The sequence below is a fragment of the Juglans regia genome, chromosome 2 (assembly GCF_001411555.2).
Source record: "Juglans regia cultivar Chandler chromosome 2, Walnut 2.0, whole genome shotgun sequence".
Classification (NCBI taxonomy): Eukaryota; Viridiplantae; Streptophyta; class Magnoliopsida; order Fagales; family Juglandaceae; genus Juglans; species Juglans regia.
In genome coordinates, this window is record NC_049902.1 from 8094974 (window position 1) to 8107510 (window position 12537).

The following is a 12537-nucleotide window of genomic DNA, read 5'->3' on the forward strand; positions in this document are numbered from 1 at the left end:
CGATACCTATAATAAATGAGATATCTGTATGATAAGGATAAGGTAGGTGATATATGAGATTTTACATTATTTGAGAATGAGAAGTTTTTGCTCTTTATAAAGTTTTAATAGAGCTCCAATTGTATTATTGACTTATTCTTTTAGAATATAGGTTATGTGATTTGGGTCTTCCTATTGATACAATAAAGAAATGAAGGCTTAATTTATATAAAAATTTGTAAAAGTAGACAGATAGAATGAAAATTTATAATTTATTAGGATAACTTATTTTTTATATGTTTTGTATTTAACTTGTGAAAGGGAAAATTATAATTGTTTAGTTGTTTGGATATACTTTTCTAAGATATGTTTTTTGGGGTTATTGTATTTTTTTCCATAAAAAAATACTTAAATATTAGATATTTTCAAAGATATGAAATTTTTTATATTTAAAACATATTTATATTGAAATATTTAAAATTTAAAATTTATTTTTTAAATTAAATTATGTCACTAGATAGTGTTTAGTATCAAAACTTTCAAAAGGCAAACATATTAATAATTTTCTAATTTATTATTATTTTTTCCAACATGACATACATTTTTCATCTGCCACATACCACAAATATATCGGAGTCCTTCTATATAGCATCCATTGTAGTGGTGCACACAATGCACACACTACATGAATGCATGTGGTCCAATATTACAACTTAATAATAATAAACTTTTAATTTTGAAATAAATTCTAAATCGATCAAAACGGATTGATTTCTTATTAAATAAGTTGACATGTTTATAAATTATGTCTTGACTAGTTAACCCGTTTTAACCCAAATCCATTAACATCAAATCCAAATCCACTAATTTCGTATCATGTCGTGTTCGTGTTGAGTTCACGGCTCAGGTCACATATTAGCACCCCAAAGAATGCCCCATGATTCCACAACTTATTTTATAAAGTTAGACTACTCTGCTGCTTAAAGTAGCCTGTTCAAGTTGACCGCTTATTACTTTTAATATTTATTTTTTGATATTTATTTTATATATTTAAATACTTAAAAAAATAAAAAAAAACCCTAATACACTTAAAATTACTTACTTAATTATTAAGTAATTTTTTTTTTTTGTCAAGCAATCAAATTGAGCAATACAATTTGGAAGACAAAGTAATTTTTTCTATTTTATAATATACGTTGTAAAATTATTTATAAAAATATTATTATGTAAAATATCGTGAAAACTGAATTTCACTCCAAAATCTTCTCTCTCCATTTTCCTCTCTCCATCTCCTTTTTCTGGAAAAATTGTCACTTTCTCTCGTTTCTTCTCCCTAACTGGGTCTTTCTGTATGAAAAATGCCACTTCAGAGACTCTGGATAAATTCGAAATACAAGATAAAATATAAAATTTTCATTTCATCTCATCTTATTATTACATATTTTTTAAAATTTCTATATAAAATATAATAAACAATTCAATTTTTTTAAATTTTAAAATATATTTTTTAAATTTTAAAATAATAATAATATTAAAATATAATATTTTAAACTTTAAAATAAATTATAAAAATCTCATCTCAACTTCAAACCTATTCTATTTCTCCGATGTTTCTCTAAGCAGACGGTGTCTTATCAGCAGCAGCTGTCGCCCAACAAAATCATTTCCTTCTTCTCCCATCTACGCCACCATTGCCAACGCCCACAAAGTTCTCAATCTCTCTCTAGAACTTTTGCTGCTTCTTCTTCTGCTTCTAATAATACCGCCTCCTCCACACCGCAAGAACCAGACCCCATTTCCCTCTCCCTCTCCTCCGAGCTCCTCAAAAACCCTGACTCAGAACCACTTCCAATCTCCCAAAGACTCCACCTTAGCTTCTCCCACATCAACCCAATACCTTCCTTGGTGCTCTCCACGCTCAATCTCTCCCCCGATGCCGGCCGTACGGTCCTGGGGTTTAATCACTGGCTCATCTCCAACCCTAGTTTCACTCACACGGATGAAGCCCTGTCCTACTTTGTCGATTACTTCGGCCGACGAAAGGATTTCAAGGCTGTTATGAACCCACTAGGTAGAACTCACTCTTGAAAACTAGCTTACAAGGGAAGGGTGCCTAGGAGCTTATAAACCATCAACTAATTTCATACTTAGTCAATGTGGGATCGTAACAACCACCACGCTCCGCAACCGACGTCCACGGTGGTCCCGGCGCTCACACGGGCTGGCTGTGCGCTAGGTCTTTTCCTAGCTCCGGGCGAACACTGCCATGCCGGCATCACCCCCAGTGCCGCACGATTGCAACCGTCGCAACATGGCCTTAGATGTGGGGTGTCTCTGATACCATTTGTTATGAACCCACTAGGTAGAACTCACCCTTGAAAACTAGCTTATAAGGGAAGGGTGCCTAGGAGCTTATAAACCATCAACTAATCCCATACTTAGTCAATGTGGGATCGTAACAAAAGCGGTCCACGAAGTCCTCGTGAATGGAGTTGGACTCGCTGGGCCTAAAACCCTGGAATCTGCCCTTGTCAGGCTTGTCCGTGCCGGGCGGCCGACTGATGTGGTGTCGTTTTTCCAGAGGATGGAGATCGGTTACGGGCTCAAGCGAGACAAAGAATCGCTTTTACTTGTGGTGGAAAAGCTTTGTGGTAATGGGTATGCGAGTTACGCCGAGCGAATGGTGAAAAACTTGGCAAACGAGTTTTTTCTCGACGAGAGAATTTGCAATTTGTTGGTGAAAGGTTGGTGCGTAGATGGGGAAGCTTGACGAGGCCAAGAGATTGGCTGAGGAGATGTATAGGGGAGGGTTCGAGATTAGGACAATGGTGTACAACGCGATTCTTGACTGTGTTTGTAAGATTTGTAGGGAGAAGGACCCGTTTCGGCTTCATTCGGAGGCCGAGAAGGTGTTGGTCCAAATGGATGTTCATGGGGTTCCAAGAAATGTGGAGACCTTCAACGTGTTGATCACTAATTTATGCAAGATTAGGAAGACCGAGGACGCCGTGAAATTGTTTTATAGGATGGGAGAGTGGGGTTGTTATCCGGATGAGACTACGTTTCTTGTTTTGATTAGGAGTTTGTATCAGGCGGCGAGGGTGGAAGAAGGGGATGAAATGATTGATGGAATGAGGTCTGCCGGGTACGGTGGCAAACTTGATAAAAAGGAATATTATGGGTTCTTGAAGATTTTGTGTGGCATTGAGAGGATTGATCATGCTTTGAGTGTTTTCAAGAAGATGAAGGAGGACGGCTGCGAGCCCGGGGTCAAGACTTATGCTTTGTTGATGGGTAAATTGTGTGCTCATAATTGTCTCGATAGGGCGAATGCGCTGTTTAATGAGGCCAGAAAAAGAGGCATAGCCATGGAGCCTACGGCATATGCAGTGGACCCAAGATATGTGAAGAAGAAAGTGAAGGTTGTGAAGAGTGAGAAGAAGAGGGAGACACTGCCGGAGAAGATGGCAAGGAAGAGGAGACGGCTAAAGCAAATTAGATTGAGTTTTGTGAAGAAACCTAAACGAATGATGCGGCGAGCTTACTGATCTCATTTGTGTTTTTAGCACACCATGTTGGGATTATCAAGTGCTATAAAAATGGTGATCAGGTTTTCTTCTTTCGAGGTTTGAATCATTTGGCTGATGATTACGTTGTTCTAATTTTCTCTTGCTGTTTTAATCTTATGGTTAGCGACACTAGAAATAAAAGTTCTTGCACCATGAGGAATCATACTTTTTTTCTTCTTGTCAGCATACTAAACATGTTATTCTTTCTTTTAACTATCTTCATCTATGGAACCTACTTAGAAACCCAGAACTGTGTAAACTGTGTATGCAATATTTTGGTTGATCCTATATGTATTAGTAATAAGTTTTGCATTGGGCTTTTCAGGAGCGGCTCGATATATTTTGTGGCCTAAGGTGACATTAATTATAAGATGATTTAATTTAAAAATAATAATAATATTTAAATATTAAATATTAAAATTTTCTGAAATGCAAAACAAATATTAATATTATTTTAAATAATAATATTTATTAGTACTATAACAATTTGAAACAAAATTTAATTTTTCTGTAAATAGAGTATTATTTCTTATCCATATATATATATATATATATACTTATTTTAATTAATACTTCATTATGAAAACAAATAAGGCCATCTATATCAAAATAAACATCATATTTTATAAAATATTGTAATATATCATTATATTTTTGCTACTTCTATTCCAATTTCACTATTGTCTTAAAATTTTGAATATTTTGAGTAAGATTTTTTTTAGTAAAACTTCTATATTTATTATTTTTTTTTACCAAATTTTATCATTTAAGATTGATTTTATTTTAAGTAAAAGAAATTTCATCTTTTACGCGATAGGTTAATTTTTAGATTCATTAAAGACGTTTTTTTTTTTTTCTTTTGGAGGCCTACTCAAAGTGGGGGGCCTTAGGCGGTGGCCTTAATTGCCTACCCCTTGAGCCGGCCCTGGGGCTTTTGAAGCTGGATGGTGTTTCTTTTCAGCTGTACTTCTCCATGGCATGTTCGAGAGGCGGGGTGTCAATGTCCTGTTTTTCATCATTTTTCCTGTCTACGAGTTTTAGTTGAGAAAATTGTTCTTTAGGTTCAACCTGAGGGCAATCTGTTTGTTTTGAGGTTGGATTTAGGTTCAACTTGGACTTTGGCGTCTCTGGTTAAAGCATTTTGTCTGACAATTGGTCTGTTTAAGCCTTTTTGATGACTTGCTTTAGGAGTCCTGCCTTCGGAATGCTATTCTGTTAACAGTATGGTTTACACTTGGCACTTTTCAGGTTGGACTTTTTCTTTTTCTTTTGTGTTTTTTTTTAATTGACAGCATTTTGTTCATTTATAGAAGTTCCTGGCAAGGGCGGGATGGCCTCTCTCTTTTAAAGGGAGATTGAATAAAATCCAATGTAAGGGAGTTTATCTCCGTTTTGGTCATTGTAGCAGCAGATGGAATGAGCTTAGTTTGAAGTTGATGAGAGATTTTGTGGCCTTTTGAGCGACCAGAATAATTTGAAGTGAAAACGCGCCCACAGAGATTCCCACCCTTGAAATGCTGTGTGATGTTATCAAGGCATTCTTTCAACTGCAATAAGAAAATCGCAGCTCTCTTTGTCTGCGGGATATGTGCCTTCATCGTTTGTTTGCTGCTATATGATCGAAGGATGGCATGTTTCTTTTGACGACTGTTTTCACTAGAGCAGAATTGAATCATTTGGCTGATGATTATGGTCTGTTTTAATATAGAGAGATGTATATTAGCCTTTATTTATGTTGTCACAAGAATTATTCTATTAGTCATTTTAGCTTGCATTATTAATGATCACTGTATCTCCAGCCAATCGAACGGCCAAAACTCAAAATCATTTATTATTTTTTTTAAAGGTTTTTTTTTTTTTTTAAGAGGACGGCACCTGTAACTTTATTAAAAGTCCTCACTCGAGGTAGAGGAAAAACCGTGGGGACAACAAAATACTATGCAACAGCCAAAACAAAATACTATGCAACAGCCCAAAACAACTGAACCCGAGTCTTTAGGATCTAATACTTGGGAGTCCCAACTTGTCCATTCTAATGATTTCCTACAAAAGTCTGGGCAGACTCTCGTCAGCACCAAACCTATAATTCAGACCCTCCTCACCCCTTCTAGCCAAAAAATTAGCTGTTTGGTTACCTTCTTTGAATTGATGCACCACATGATAATTTATCCCTTCCAGTTCTCTAAGGAGTTCATCCCATAAATACCTCAAAGAGTACCAACGGGCAGCAAGCCAATCCACCACCACCTTAGAATCACATTCAAGAATAACTTGTCGACAACCCATCTCCTTGCAAAGAACTACCCCTTGCAGTAAAGCCTTCAACTTTGCCTCATTATTAGTATAAAAACCAAAGTGAGCGGAGAAAGCTCCCTTTACCTCACCTCTATGGTCTCGCAGCACTCTACCACCATAGCTTCTCGAATTCCCTCTACAGCTACCATCAAACTTCCACTAGTTGTATTGAGGCTTAGTCCATGCCACTAAAACTACTTTCTCAACTGGGCGATAATTATTTTGAATATCCAAAGCTTGCAGGATCTGATCATCAAGCGACGATAAGACCCTTTTATCTTCAATCCCATTCATCACTTTCCCTAGCCATAGACGAACCGACAACCATACCCCCTTAACATTGTCATGGACCCCTTCTATCTTGGCCTTACAACGTCTCTGCATAGACACCAAGTTAGAATGCTTGGCAACAACCCAATCAAGAAATCCCTTTTAGTAAATTTTTTCACACAAGCCATCCATACTACTATGTGATTACACATTAGCAGAGTGCCATAGTTGCCATCTACCAAACCTTCTGTGCAATATCTCCTGAAGCAAGGACATGGTCCAGCGTTTCCCTTTGAGGAGAGACACACCAATCACACATAGAAGCTAGAACAATATCACGAGACTGCACTCTGTCATCTACAGACATGCATTTGAAGCGGGCTCTCCACATGCAAACCGAGATCTTTTTAGGCAATAAACGATTCCAAATCCAGTCCATCCATGGAGAAATCTCACCCTTGACTCGGATTAATTCCCATGCACTAGCCGATATAAATAGACCATCATTTGTTGGTTTTCATATTAACACATCATTCCCTGGCTTTATTGCACAAATTTTCTTTTGCACTTCCTCCGCAGTCTCCTCCTCTACTAATTGCTCTAAAAGCCTCGAGTTCCAATCATCTCCAATCCAGACATCTTTGATTTGCAGGTTAGGATTCCACATTGTATTAACCCTGTCACATAAAGGGCCATCTGATATCCATCTTTGGCACATCCATGACAACAAGCAAATGAGAAGCCATACTAGATAACACATGCTTGAGCAAAACGAGCCTCCCACCTTGTGACAATAATTTCGCTTTCCACCCCGCCACTTTTGATCGAACTTTAACAACCAATTACTCCAAATGACAAGCCTTTAGCCTACCATTCATGAATGGAACTCCCAAGTATATCACAGGAAAATGACCCTCCACAAAACCAGAAATCCGCACCAGGCCATGTCTCCTAGCTGCACTGATGATCTTGGTAGTGTATATGGCAGACTTCTCTTTACTAATCAATTGGCCAGACCACTTCTCATAAATAGACAAAGTGCTCACAAGCCTTCTCAATGATCTTTTCTCTCTATTTAGAAAAACCAATATATCATCCGCATAGAGCAGATGCGATATCAAAGGTGCTTCCATGGGGTGATAGAATTTCCCAATGTGCCCCTCTTCAAATTGGTTCCTTAGTAGACGTGATAAAACCTCTTCCATCAAAATAAACAAATAGGGAGAAAGAGGATCCCCTTGACGAAGCTCTCTTCTAAGTTGGAAAAAACCTTTATAAGTACTGTTTATCATCACGGAATACCATGGAGACTTCACACACTCTGCCACCAATTTACAAAACCTATGAGAAAAACCAAATCCTGCAAGTACTGTGAAAAGAAAATCCCAATGCACCATATCATATGCCTTTGCAATTCTATCTTTACCATAACATTCCCTCCTTGAACTTTTTTATTAATGGCACGAGCCATCTCTTGTGCAGCCTTCTAATCGGTTTGTCTATTTTTCCTCAAATAATAGCCTTCCAATGAAAGAATGCCATGCATGTGTCTCATTTTATATTCATGGTGACTACACCACAGACTAATCTTCACGGGAACAAAACAAAAAAAAACAAAAAAACAAAACCTCACCAGAAATCCTCCTCCCCCCCCATCTCGAGGTGAACCCCCTCCAGCCTCACCCGTGGACTCTCCCCCTCTCTCGAGACATCGTTCCTTCTCCAAAATCCCTTCAAGCTGCCCTCCCTCCCTTTCTTCTTCTTTCCAAGACTCACTTACCACCACCACCCCCTCATTCGACTCCGAACCCACCAAGCCTAAGAAGCTCTTCCTTGACAAAGACTAACTCACCCTCCTCGGTTTTTCCAAGCTCTCCTTACCCCTTCTACTCCTGCCCAAATCCAACCTCTTTCCCTGCCCCCGTTCCACCCTATTTTCTATCCCTCCGCTTCTAACCCTTTCAACTCCCCCTCCAAGAACGCTGGCAGCCCGCCTTCGATGGACTCCCTTGCTATTGAGTCAGGTTTCCTTGTCCTCAACTCGAACCCTCATTTGTCGGAGCATGCAAAGACTGGTGTCATCCAGGTCACACTACTGTCGAACTCCTAGTTGCCTCCCCTTGCTCCGACTTTGCGTCAATCAATTTTGGACCCAACTTCATCACCGGCGAAGACCCATTAATGGTCCTCGAGCTCTGGGCATGCGAGCGTGGGTTTGAGTAAAGAGAAGACCCTTAACTCCAAGGTTTATACCTCACCTTCAGTTTTGTATTACACTTCTTTTACTGTCACTTTCAAGTGATATTTTGATTTTAGAAATTGGGACCAAATAGACTTTTTTGCATCTGCGTTCTTTCAAAATAAAGAAAGAAAAAAACTTATATCCTAATTTGTGGCTAGTGCATGTTTGGGGTCTGTGCAGGTTCATTTTTGGGCCATTTTACGAAGTGATTGTTGAAATTGATAGTGATTGTTGTGTCTAATTCATTGTTGTAGAGGATAGAGATAAACAAATCCCAACCAGCGAAACTTGGTGGCTAAATCAATGTTGTGGACTCCTGTAGCGACGAACCTTGGTGGTCGACAGACCTTTGTGGGAGACAAAATTAGGTGTGGAAACTCCATTGTGCAGTTGTGGCAGCGACGGTCTCCAAACTTGACAAATAGTAAAGGACTATTGGGCAATGCAACGACGAACAAAAACTCTAATGAAATCTAGGAATTATCGAGTGTAATAGTCTTATATTCATTTGTGTAAAGTTGCTGATGTGGCGGCTTTTTATTGGAGGCTGTTAAAGTCTACATAATAAACCGACCGCTCCAAAGTGTTGAACTCTTTTATTAATGGCATGAGCCATCTCTTGTGCAAGAGAAATATTTTCAAAAATATCACGCCTAGGTATAAAAGCACCTTGCTTAGGAGAGATCAAAAGAGGCAATAATCCTGTCAACCTATTCACTATAATTTTTGAGAAAATCTTGTACACAACCGAGCAAAGACTAATTGGCCGAAATTTATCAAAGCTCTTAGGATCAGGTGCCTTTGAATTAAGGATAATATACGAAGAAGTATAAAACCTTGGCAACTCAGAACATTGAAAAAATCCCTTGCCGCCTCCACTACATCCTCTTTCACAATATCCCAACAAGAGATATAAAAAGAAGAATCGAAACCATTTGACCTTGGGCTGCTCTGCCTCAGAATGGAAAACACAACTGCCTTAATGTGATGACCCAAGTTTGACTAGACATTTTCATAAACTATTTAGTTGCCATAGTTGTTCAAGGGCCTTAGAATTTCTAGTTTGAAGGAGAGGCCTTAGATTTTTGGATTGAGCAATTTAAGCCCAAGTGAAGCTAACCCTAGAAAAGCCTTGTAAAATTCAGCCCCTATAAGGAAACCTAAGCCCAATGGCCCAAAGCCCATGACCCAAATCCTTGTCACTAGTGCCATGTGTCAAACATGTGAAGCTAGTCCTGATAGTGGGCTAAAGGGGGGGGGAGAGAAGTGTTTGGGAAGCCAGGGATGGCTTGCACGCCTACCCTAATGGGTATGCCACTTGTCATTCATGCATGAGGCTTCTAGAAGAACCAAGTGACAAGATGACCTAGGGAAGACTAAGAGACATTAGGCCAAACCCTCCCACATGCCTACACCTCTTTGTTTGACACAATTTCAAGTTCCAAGAAAGACATTCATGGAAAATGGTGCCTAGGGAAGACAAATAGATGTTTCCAAGTGATTTGCATGGAGAAACTGAAGGGACACAAGGGGATTTCAAAATTTGGCTTGCACTCATAGTTGTCTTCAGATTTTGCCACATGTCAACCATGCAATGAGCTTCTATAAGATAAGATTAAAAGAATTTTGCACAAAGACTAACCTACTCTTATATTTTTGGCCACTATTCTCACAAGTACAACCATTACTTGCCACTTGTCACTCAGGTCAAGACTTGCTTGTTGGGAAAAGGAAGAGGCATGAAGTAGTTTTACACCTATACCCTAGAGGAATACATAATTGCTAAAGAGAAGGGAAGGGCATAAAAGGGAAAAAGGGAGTTTCGGCCAAAGGGAAAGGAGCCCCACATGCCACCCATGCATGCCCCTTCCCAATGCAATCCAATGATGAGAATCTAAAGAGTCATTTTAGGCTAGAAGGAAGGAGGAAGGAAGAAGGCACTTGTCACACATGCTAGGGTTTAGAGGCAACCAATGGGAAGGAGAAGAGACTTCTATATAAAGGGGATAGAGCCACACGCCTAGGGCTTTTCCACTTGGCCATTTTTGGATTCTTGCATGAGCTCGCATCTTCTCCACACTCTCACTTGAAGATTTCTCACTTTCTCACACTTTCCTTCCAACCAAACAAGAGAGACTTGTTACAAGAAGGATTTCAACATTCCCAAGGAGGAACCATGATAAGAACTCGGTTTCTCTTTGTTTTTACACACAAACATCACATTTTCAACTCAAGACTAGATTTGAATCTCAAGGGGGTTCGAATATGGTGAAACACACATGATTTCAACACTTGTTCATGGGAAACAAATTAGGGTTTCCTAGAAATGGTCCAAGCCGAATGGTTGAGGACATAAATCCTCCATGTATTTCGGCCAACCTTTTACATTTTCACTCTATTTTGAGATATGGATGAGAACACAAGGAAAACAAAAGGCTTCTTAACCTAAAACCCTAGAAGCCGAGTATCCTAACCCTAATAGTGAGACCTTAGAAACTTTCACACACTCAAGAACACGGATTAGGGTTTTGGAACACCCACTCTAATGAGTTATATTTCGATTTACAGTTTGTTATTTGTTTCATTTCGTGAATTTTTGTAAGTATACACTCAACTTACTCTTTGTTAATGCTCGTATATGTTTGTGTAGATTTGTCTCATGTTATCATTGCTTTGTTTGCTGTTTCTTGTTTATTTGCTTGAATATGATTATGGAGTAAATGGTATGCTTTGGTTTGTGATGAAAATGACAAGAACAACCTTTATATGTTTCGGTTTTGCTAAGAATAATGTTGATGATTTGTGAAACTTGATGATTTGTCTATAACACATTTTAGACGTTTTTTATCTTAGCCAAACACCATGATTTCATGCTTTGTTTCATTATTCTATAATTTCTATGCAATATGCTTCAAGTTTGGAATACGTTAAAGTGATATTTTCTCATGATTTTGTACTTGGATGTTTTGGCCAAGACTAGTTTCCATGGTTCCATGAATGTGTTTTGATATCTCATGTATTCTATGTTACCATGCCATGATTTGAACATGTTACGCTTGATTATTTCATACACGACATCTCACGTATCATATGTCAAGTGTAAGAATGGTATATATCTTAAGTATCATGTCACATGCATTTGGGAAAAATATTTTTTCACGACCCCAAGTGCTAGAGCAGGAAATGTTCTATTGGAACTTCTTTGTCCACTTTGGAGTGCTTAAGAATAGAGTGGTAATCCCTGGGTCGATGAGCCTTGAATGGATTATTTTTAAAGAATTCCGGAGTGAGGAAGCACCTAATGCTAGTGGGTGCATAATGCATGTAACCCGATGAAGTACTATCGAGTTAATATGAAATGACTCTGTTTATGACGTATTTATCACGATGCACGGACCGTTGATTGTGTGGTAACTAGCAAGAACACGCGGTGCAAAGGGGAATCGTAATGTGTCCACCCTCTGAACAAGAACAATATCTCATATGTTATTGATCACTTGATGAAAATCTAGTGATATGATAAGGATCACTCGATGAAAATCTTGTGACATGTTCTGATAAGGCAAGTTCTGATAAGGCAAGTTCTGATTAAGATCAACGTGAAGAAGAAAATCAAAGATGTTTTTCTGAAAATGTCAATGTCTCTGTTACAAGTCTTTCGAAAATGGTTAAGTGAATAAGTCAAGTTCCGGTCAAGTCATATGTCAAGTACATGTTCATGTATGCTTGTGTTAACTATTGTATGTTGCATGTTTATTTATTGAGATTTTTTGAAATTTCATTGTGATAGTTTCCACTACCATTCCCTTTCCGGAATGGTAGAAATTGTTACAAGTTTAGACGAGGACCCTAATGACCAAGCGGAAAAGGATGGCACCTCATCCGGAGAGAATCGTATCTAAGATGGTCATGAGCTTGCCCGAGCCCTCCATCTTGGAGCGCCTTGAGACTATTGATCAGGCGGTCACCGAGTTACTCCAGTTTATTGAGGAATTCAAACGGCTCAAGAATTGGGATAATGATTGGACATTAGAAAAGCGAGTGAAGGCTGAGCCCTTTTGATTAAAAAAAGAAAAGAAAAGAGAACTCAAAAGTTGGGACCCTTTTCCCCTTAGGAGGAAATGCTTGTTTTGGTGTTTTGAGACTTGGTTCATTTATGAAGGTCCCATGTTTTGGGAGATT

The 12537-nt window shown here is 38.6% G+C and overlaps 1 pseudogene; it reads left to right on the forward strand.

Moving 5' to 3' along the window:
* Positions 1–15: 15 nt before the first annotated feature.
* LOC108982596 lies at positions 16–3864 on the forward strand (annotated as a pseudogene).
* The last annotated feature ends 8673 nt before the right edge of the window (positions 3865–12537 follow it).